Source organism: Leiobunum rupestre, chromosome 5, assembly GCF_980474605.1.
Source record: "Leiobunum rupestre chromosome 5, qqLeiRupe1.1.hap1, whole genome shotgun sequence".
NCBI lineage: Eukaryota > Metazoa > Arthropoda > Arachnida > Opiliones > Sclerosomatidae > Leiobunum > Leiobunum rupestre.
In genome coordinates, this window is record NC_143388.1 from 53328070 (window position 1) to 53338596 (window position 10527).

A 10527-nucleotide genomic window follows, 5' to 3' on the forward strand; every position below is an offset into this window, starting at 1 on the left:
AGTGCACAGCCCGACTTCCAAAAAGTCCGGAAAATATACTTCAAATATCGTTGGCCCGACCGTCGGATATGCGTTGGCATAGCAAACACAACCTAACTTAAAAAAAACTGAGTCGCAGGTTTTTAATAGCCCCTTAATATAACGTCGGGCCGACTGCTAAGAAAAAAATAAACAAAAGGTATAGTCGGCATTAAGTCGGCATGAGGCGTGTCATACGACGCGGACCCTTTCCCGACTCAGCGACCCTTATCCGACCTGAAATCGGATTCCGTGTGCTACTGGGGTTTAATTGTCAATAACGAAAAGGATAGACTAAAATTGCTGGACATATGCACTTACTACGCTACCCGACGTTTCTGTCTCTCAGTGCCGAAAAATCTGGGATTTTAAATTTAACGGGATCAAAACCCTACTCTTGTCTATCCCTATAAAATGTCTAGAGCAAATGTGTAGATAGATATGAGAAGTGGAAAGAGCTGGTTAACCATAAGGCCTTAAGTTAAGCTGAAAACCAGTAGCGTGCTGAGGTCAAATCAAAAAACCACCTGTCAATATACAAGGACAAAACCTGCGAAGGAGATGCGCTATAAAGGAAGTAAGAGGTATGGCCTACTATTTCAAACCTCTTGATTAGCCACAGACAGTTCAAGCTATTTACTTTACCCCCACATTTCCGTCTATGTGGAGCAGCAAATGAGGACATCAGGCCCATACTTCTTGAATATCTGGAGACAGATTCCGAGAAAGGGTTAGAGTGGAGAAGGCATAAGGTTGAGATAAACCTTATAGGCTTGGGACTACAGGTGTGCCAGAAATGTAAGCCATCAGTATTGTGGAATTGCCATAGAAAAAAGAGGCTTGCTACAATGGCCAAATCCAGAAGTGCTTCACTCGCCGTTTAAAATTTACAATTTATTCTCAACAAGAACAAATGTAATTATTGTTTTTGTATTACATTTTTTATTTGACTCCTTATTTAACTGTTTTCTTTCAGTGGAACAAGAACTGAAATTAACTGATCACAAAGCTGTGCTTACTTATTTAAAGCCGCCCTGTTTCACGGCCTAAATTTAAATTAGGGCTGATATAAAGATACTTCAATTTGACTGTCCTCTTAAAAAGCCTTGTCGTTTTCATTCTTTAAAAGGCATTGAAAGATATCCCCACATACACTCATTACTAGGGGTTCAAACGTTGCAGACATGGAAAAGGGAAATGTTTGCATATGAGGCGTTCGTAATAAAATGACATACCATAAGTGTGTTGTCAATTTTGTTTGAGCTCTATGTATATTAAAATTTTTTAAATGGTTTTACTAAAAACTATCAGCCACAGGCAAAATGTTATCAGTTATTTTCCATCTAAAATTTTATTAAGGTGAAAGTCAGGGATTAACACGCTATATTTTGCAGTAACTGAGGGAAGCAAGGGATAAGGTTTTTTAACTAAGCACCTTGCATTCAGAAATTCACAGCCAAATAAAACATTAAATACCATGTTAAAGGTAAATGTCTATATTTTGATCCGTTGGTCTTCATATATTAATAAAAAAATTCAGTTACTGTCTTTTAATTGATGTGGTCACTACTTAATTTCTACACCTACACTCTTAAAAAAACGGGTGCTTCATAACACCTTTTTCTTCGTCACAAATATGATACCTACCAGATACTTAATGTACACACTTTCGGGATACAAAGTACACCTATTTGCAACAAAAAATACACCTTTCACTCTATGCAATAACAATCTTTGTCGGCAGAAACTACACCTTTAAAATTACACAATTATACCTTTCGGGGTTGAAAATACACCTTTAAAGAGTCGTTTTGAGCCAATAATAATTGAATCACACCTTTGAAGGTGTTAATACGCTCATTTAAATTATAAAATTACACTGTTAAAGGTGTACGTTTCACCTGTTAGTAGTAACATTTCACCTTAAGAGGTTTAAATACGCCATTTTAAAGTGTACAATCACACTTTAAAAGGTGTAGATGTACATTTTGAAAGATAAAAATTGCACCTATTTAGAGTTAAACCACACCTCTAGAGGTGTAATTAGGTTCTTTTTAAAAGTAAAATCCCAATTTTAAAGTGTAAATGCTCACTTTAAACCCGTGAAATCACACTTTGTAAGAAAAAAATAACACCGATAAATGTGTAAATACGCCATTTGAAAGAGTAAACTCACACTTTCAATGGTGTTAATTCACACTTTAAAACAGTTAAATTGCACCTTGTAAGACTTCCCAGCAAACACAAATACATTATATAGATGTCTGCGAGATATTTAGTTAAATATCTCTGGGATATCCGAATATCTTCATGTTACGAAAATAGGACATATAATGGATATCCAAATGTCTCAGTTTTCTACATCCCTAAATTGTCTGCGTAATATCCCAAGCTGGATATTTGGATATTGTGTAGACATCCCATTATCATCCATGTAATATCGAAAATAGGATATTTAGATATCCAAAAGTTATTTTACAGTCGAGCTTGGGATGATCAACAGATATCTAAGAGATATCTAATTCCATTATTTTTCTTAAAAATATTGTAAAAGAAACGTCTAACGGACGTATTAGGCGAATTTTATGGATATTTAAATGACTTACAATTTGCATACATTTGTTTTATTTTTCTTAAATTTTTACACCATAATATATTTCATTAATAAGTCATTAAAAATTTTAAAAAGAGTCAAATTCTTCAAAAAGGTCTATGCATCATACATTTACATTGATTTCAGGCAGCTTCCAACATTTCTTCAGGCACCGTCGATATACCATCATTAGAATTTTCTTCATTAATAATCGTCTCCTTGTTAGACTTGACTTTTTTTGGCATAATCCTTGCAAGTGCATGCCTGAAACAGTCTTTCATCGTTTTTTCCACCTCAGCATTTGTAATAGATTTTAAATCTTTAATTGATTCTAGAAAACACCACCATTAATTTTTTATAACGAGAATAATTTCTTTGGGAAATTTTTACCTATTATGACCTCTGTGAGTTTAACGTTATTTAGTTTATCCTTCTTCTTTTTTCCAGCCCAACTAAACTGAGCGGCAAGTTCATCTTGGAAGACGTGTTTTAAAATTCTTTTCACGGCATCACTTAAATTCAATCCCCCAAATTGTTGGAGATAGGAATGCTGAAAATTAAACTGACTATAAAAAAATCGAAACAAAAGAGTTAAGAATTTATTCTTACCAGATTTTTTGAATTCAATTTATTTTCCAACAGTATTTCATTCTTCTTAACATCTTCTAAAGAGCTCATTGGGAAAACAAATTCTTTAAGGTTTGATTCGGAAGACTCTTTTATGGTATTTAATGGCGCTGCATTAGTGTTTCTCATTATGACCTGTTGACATTCGATGATGTATTTTACGTTAGCTTTCAAGACCTCTAAATTTCTATTTATGCTGTGAAACCAATCTACAGGGATAAAGATTTCTTATTAAGGCTTTTAAAACATATATTGGGTATTGTTACTGCACTTTATACCTTCATTTACTGCAAGCGTTTTCATATCCCCATCTTTAGCTTTCGTGAAAGAATGACTAGTTGATTTTTCTACAGAACTTGATCCGTTTTTGGAGACCTTACTCGAAGTACCATCCCAGTTTGCTCTTCAAGTATTGGTTTTTTCTTTGAGACTCGAACCTGCATATGAACTTCTCGGGGTTCTTGGAGTTTCAAAACTTGGTTTATTTAAATTGATTCTCGAACCTAAAAATTAACACTTTTTTAATCTTTCTATGAATTAATTTTAGAAGTTCCTTACTTTCAGTTTGCGATAACCTTTGCCTACTTCCAGGACCTCCCGCATCCAAGTCAAAATCTAAAAAGGTTAAACGAAATGGCATATTAATTATTAAATTTCAACTAAATTAAAGACAATTATACCAGGGTCATTTTCATCCAACTGATGTAGATTAAAGTCTGCATTTAATTCTGTGTAACTCCCTTCAAAATCTGAAAAAATAATTAATCAGTTAAGGTGTTCTTATAATTGAAACATTTTCAGTTTTTATTAGATTGCAGTTCATCTCCTTCGGCATTATTCATTTGGTCTTAAACGTCACATCTACTTTCCCCAGCTTTCAAATCACTTTTTTCCACAGCTTCGGAACTGTTTTGGCATGACATTTCTTCTAAAAGGCAATTAGAAATGTTAATCTATAAAATTTAATAGCATATACAAAACCTACTACGTGATTTAGATGAATGTATAGCTTTAAAGATCGGTAATGGTCGTATGGATATCACATCAGCCTCAGAGTCAGATTCATTGTTTAATTTATTTTCCAAAGAAGAAAAACATTTTGTAGTTTTTTTTTTCGTTTCCCTCTGCCTTTTTCAGTTTTGCTTGCCGTTACGTCTGAGTCTCTAACTGAATTCTGCATTTTTTCCATGCATCGTCAAATGTTTCTAAAATAAAACAGTATTATTCAAATAAATGTAATCTATAAATTTAAATGCAAAAGTACCGCATGAACAAAGTATGTTAATATGATACTCTTTCCGTGATTCATTAGGTGTTGCCTGTTTTTTTGGCAAATCGTGTTGCATCTTTTTGTCCAGGCCAAAAACAGGTCATGAGTGGTTTGGCTTTAAAGTTGATCCAATTAGATGGTGCAACAGCCACACCACCTATTTTAAATTCTACTAAGTAAAATTTGCCACCGTCACCCATGATCTGCAATTTAAAATTTATTCTTAAGTATAAAAATCAGAAATAAACTGCAAGCGTATTGATTTATAGCATTAAAACTGCAAATATAATATGTGTACGTCCTTACCCAATTAAGAAAAATCACTATGTAACATCAAAATTATTAAATACGAATAGTTGTTTTCTAAAGAGTATTTTTGGTCTTTTCCTTTGATATCAGTCAGAGGCCACTTTCGTAGAGCCGATAAGTCTTTGGCACAAAAAACACCAATTTCTGAAGAGTTGCAAGGTTCAGTGAAAAAATTTACAACTGTGAGAAATTTTCTACCAATTACGTATTGACTTTTATCGGCAATTGATGTTGCTATGTTTTCAACTATTATAAGTGAAGAATCATTTAAATAACAGCAACTGTCTCTCAAAGAACAACCGACTTCAAATTCCAGCAATTTCACTTTTTTAAATTGAGGGTCGCCGCATTCCTCTAATAAAGGGCCGTCAGAGTGAGGTGTATGGAAAGTACACTCTTTATCGTTTCTGGAAATCCCTAAATTTCTTTCCTCACTAATGCGATTAATTATTTGTTTCAAAGCATGTCCTGAGTTTGATAGTTTATTTTTCAAAGTTTGCAAATAGTTTTCAAATTGAAATGCGCTGAACATGTCAAGAGATCCATAGTTAATTACATCATTTGTAAGATGAAGTAGATTATGTACGTTATAAGATATTAGATGGCGACCATAGAGAGCTATATAGGTTTCAACGAAATATTTTTATAGAGTTTCAGCAAAAGCAATCATTTCTGGACGTTGATAAGGACATGCTAGTATTCTAATTGCTACAGTTAAGGATAGGAAATGCTCGTAGTATGCTTTAGGCAAAATATTTTGAAGGACAACTAGACTTGAGTATAACAGAAACTGTCTGAATTCCCTTGCCTTCCAATTTTTTAATTCACTAAGTTTCCTAGGTTTTCTTGCAAATTCTGAACATGTTTGAGGTATTAATGAAGACAATCGTTTAGATATTTCAGAAATTTGAGCCGCATTAAGTCTAAAGAGAGCTTTTTTTCCTTGAACCCATGATTCGAGAATCTTTTTGACCACACCTAAGCAAACCAAATGCATATAGTCCAGAGGAAAATTTGCAATCATATTAATTCCTGGTATTTTTTCTAAAAGACTAGTTCCGTTGTGGTGATCCTCTTGCAATTTACCACGGAAGTTTTCGTCCGTTCTCAGTTCATTCTCTATCAAAGGAAAGCATATGCGTCGTTCGAGGTATTCTCCTTCCTGCATGCAGTTATCACAACCATAATACCCAGTGTGTCCCTTGATTTTGCAAATGAAAGCTCTTGTGGGCGTGTCGCAGATAAAACAAAGTAAATTAATTGTAATCCTTTTTCCATCTATTAAAATTCCGTCTTGCACTAGTGATGTGGCTTCATTAACAAATTTCAATAAAAATTTGTTTGAACAAAGTGGTTTTTCTAGTCCATGGTAAACGCCAATAACAAAAGGATCACTTTTTTATCTTCATTATATCTGATAGAACCAAGAATAGGCCAGAACTGACTTTGATTACTTTTAGTTAAGGGTATTCCATCAACATTTATCAGCAAATTAAAGCATTGTGTCTCTTGTAAAGAGACATTTTTGGAAAAAATCATAATTCCGGATTCAATTCCAAAGTGAAAATATTGACCAGGTTGAACATCTTCAACTTCAGTATTCCTAGGTGTATTTAATAATGTTCTATAGTCTTTTGGTAGATTTTTGTGGCACTCATGTTTTCTTAATATTCCTAATAAGTTGTTTACAGAGTTTTTTGTTATTCCACAATGAGTCACCCAAGCCGATAATTCATCACGAAATTTAGTATCTTTGTCAAAATGCGTATTCAAAACAAATAGTGTTTCATCCTCAAGTGATCTACGACTACTGGAATTAATTTCAACTCCATTGAAATTTAGTTCACTTTCACTTGACGAATTACTATTACCAAAAACTAAATTCCTGGCTTCAGCACTAGTGCAACTGGCTTCAGAACTACCGCTACTAGTAGACTCTACATCAGAACAACTATCTACATCTTGAGTATTAGAAGGCAAAACTGTTGTTTCACTTATTGCTAGGTTGACTGAACCACGCAATAGTCGATCTCTGTGACGAGTTGTTAAACTGTATAGCGGTTTAAATCTTTTGTTTGGCATTTTTTACTTAAATCTAAGAAACAAGTGCTTTATCAGGCAACTTTTAATAAAAAAACACTGGATCTTCTATTATTCATAATTAACAAGAAGAATTGATAGTCGCAATATATATTCAAATTACCATTTTAAGTTTAGATAAATTTAATTTATTACATTGAAATAACGTTAATCTTTAAAATATATACCAGTAAAAATACCCTATCACCAAAATAGTGGAAGAGCGGGTTACGCTGATCGTTGTTATGGACCAAAACGCCTTTATTTTTAAAGTGATTAGCTAAATTTCATGCACTAACATTAATCATTTAAAAATAAATCCCTAAAAATACCCCATCACCAAAATGGTGGAAAAGCGTGTCACGCTAATTGTTGTTATAGCCCAAAATGCATTTATTTTTAAAGTACTTAGTTAAATTTATTTTAACTTCATGCACTAACGTTATTCATTTAAAAATGTGTCTCTAAAAATACGCACGTCAAAGGTTTGATTTTCTAAATTTAATTTCTTTAAACTATTTCAAGGGTGTAACTGTTTAAGATATCTACTTGTTAATTTCGATATATCATTTACTATTAATGATAAAATATTGCATTTACCTTTAGTATAGAATAAAAAAAATTAATATTCAAATTTTATATCTCAACTTTTCAGTTCTCAAAAGCCAGTCGTTCTGTTCTGTGCATGTAGACCAAGGCCTAACCTAATTATACAATATCAATAACTTTGTAACTAGTTTTTAAAATAAAAATCAAAAAGCGTTACCTGTAGTCTAGCTCTGATCTTTACTACTACTTCGGTATAATCGAAAATTAATTAGAAAACCACGATTAAGATTATTTTAAAACTTTAAAAATCACAACATACGAGTGGCACATCTCCCTTGAAAACCCACGAGGTTAGATCTGATCAAAGACTATATAACGCTTCGCTTACTAGACAGGCGTGTTCTTAGGAAAAACCTGTTAATACCTCTGTAGCACTGTAAAAGCTGGGGTATTATTTGGACCTGCGGCTAGAGGCGCCACTAGTAACACAGCTCAAGGTAGGGGATATTTTGGGCCAGCGTCGAGATGGAGCCACAATCGGTATGCAAGTTGAGCCATAGAACACGCCTGTCTAGTAAGCGAAGCGTTATATAGTCTTTGGATCTGATATTGTGAACTTTCAATTCTCGAAGAATGTTAAGAACTCCCGCGGATTTTGGCGGATAAAATTATTATCTAGTTAGGTTTTTTTGTTTGTTTTAAAAAAATACTTATGGCTAAAACTGAAACATACTTTCAGCTACTACTATTAAGTAGTTTTTTAATGGTTTTAGACCTGATCGACAATTTAAAAAAAAAGTATTTAATAAAACCCGCCCAAATTCGCACAATACTACTAAAGCCTTGAAATATTATAAAAAAAAAACCCGCGTATTTGTTTTATTTTTGAATTTTTACTTCATATTTCTGGGAATTTATATTAATTTGATATATTTTACCTGATTTTTCTCGCCGTTTAGTGTAGATTAATTATAAATACTATCATAGAAATTTTTACTACTGCAAAAAAAAACATTTACTAATTTTCAAGTTTCAAAGTAAAAGTTTTTTCTAAGCTCGAAGTTTTTTTTATAAGGAATAAATTTTTACTGTACCAATTTAAAAAGATAAGCTTAAAAACCCAGTTTTTATTTTAGTAATTATTCTGCATTTTAATTTGTATGTTTTATTATTAATTGAAGTTTGCAATGCAAAGATATTTGGATATCTGTAGAACGTAATGTATTTTGAAATATAAGATATATAAGTTAGGATATTAGGATTAATAACGGATATCCCTTGAACGTTATGTATCTTGGATATTGAGATATATTTCTGATAAATATTTGGATTAATAACGGATATCCCTGGAACGTTATGTATCTTGGATATTGAGAATTATTTCTGATAAATATTTGGATTAATAAGGGATATCCCAGGAACGTTATTTATCTTGGATATTGAGATATTTCTGAGAAAGGATATTTGGATTAATATTCGATATCCATGGGATATTATAAAACTACGAGTTTTTGATATAACCAAACAGGGACATTTGGACCAAACGTAGATATCCCTGGGACCTTTTGTGTTTGCTGGGTTAAATCAAGGAGGATTCACACTAAACCACTTAATTGGGCCACTATACAATTTTCATGTTTCCAATTAGTTGGATACAATTAAGTGGCCCAATTAAGTGGTATAGTGTGAATCCTCCTTTACACCTTTAGATGTATAAATATGCCCATTTAAGGAGTAAAATCAGTTTTAAAGGTGAAAATATGTCCCTTTAAAATCACACCTTTAATAAACCAATTAACACATTAATAATTAACATACATCTATAAAGGTGTTTAATTGCCCTTTTGAAAGGTACATGGCACCTTATAGCTCACTCACAATTGTAATGGTTTGATATTGCCACATTAAAATGTTCAATAACACCTTTTATATGTTAAAAAACAACACCATTGAAAGAGTGTTAAGGGAATTGTGTTTTGAAACCTTTTTATATAGAAGGTATCGTATCGGTTGGGATAACGAGTACGGTTCGGAAATTATTCCTAGCCCTTGCTCAAAGATATTAATTCACCAAGGCGGGGGAAGATGGTGACAAAATGCGAGTCGTGGCCTTATCGTGACGTGAATGAAATCTAAGAGGGAAGTTACATATAGGGAAGAGGAAAATTAAAAATAGGAGATTCGAATTCAGAATGGAAACCCTTTGTCTTTGATCAATCACAAAACTTTATTTAACAATTATTTATAAAAACACTAAATACAAAAATGAACAAAATGAGGGAATAATACGACTTGACAATAGTGATTTTTAGGCCATCTCAACTATGGTTCTTTTGGCTTTTAAATATTAGAGGAAGGAATTTAAACATAAAAACACTCTTTGACCTTAAATCTATTTAAGAAACTATCTCTTACTATTATCCATGGGATTGGTGCCGCTATTCTTAACCTCAGGCATCTTAGGGTTCAAATACGTAGGGGCAGAAACACAAATACGTGAAGCGGAATGAACTCTCAACCTCAAGGGGACCTGTTTTTAACTCTTTTCACGAACAATAGTGAGGGATTAAGCTTTCTTTCTAAGACTTGTTATCTACGTTTCACTGGCTATTTCCGATTTCTGACTCTGGGTACTCTATAAGGGGGGGGGGGGGGGTAATTATGGAAATTTTCTACTCATCACTTGATTTCGGTGTCCTCCACTACGTTGTCGTCTCTTCGTTTACGGGTTTTCTCGTTCCTCGGTTCGCGTAAGATGCCTGACACACGCACTTCACAGAACGGGACGTCTTTGGAGGCTGCTTGTTTACGCGTTTTCTTTATTCACACTTTTCTCTTTATTTACTCGTCTACGGTTTGGCGGCCAGATTGCGGGTTTCTTTCTATATTCTTTTATTTAACTGACTTCTTACAAGCTGACGAGGGCGTATGTTCTTCGGGTTTCGGTCTGAAATGTCTGGTTAGGCGAGGGAATCGGTCTCGGTCATCTGGGTTTCTTATCTCGGTACGGCTAGATATTAGGTGTTCAACAGGTGACTTGAGGGTATTGAGGGCATCACATTTCCCAGATTCATGGCTGCTT

At 33.5% G+C, this 10527-nt stretch overlaps 1 pseudogene; it reads right to left on the reverse strand.

The window, feature by feature from the left end:
- Positions 1-4818: 4818 nt before the first annotated feature.
- On the reverse strand, positions 4819-6899 carry LOC149945288 (uncharacterized; annotated as a pseudogene).
- Between the last annotated feature and the right edge of the window lie 3628 nt (positions 6900-10527).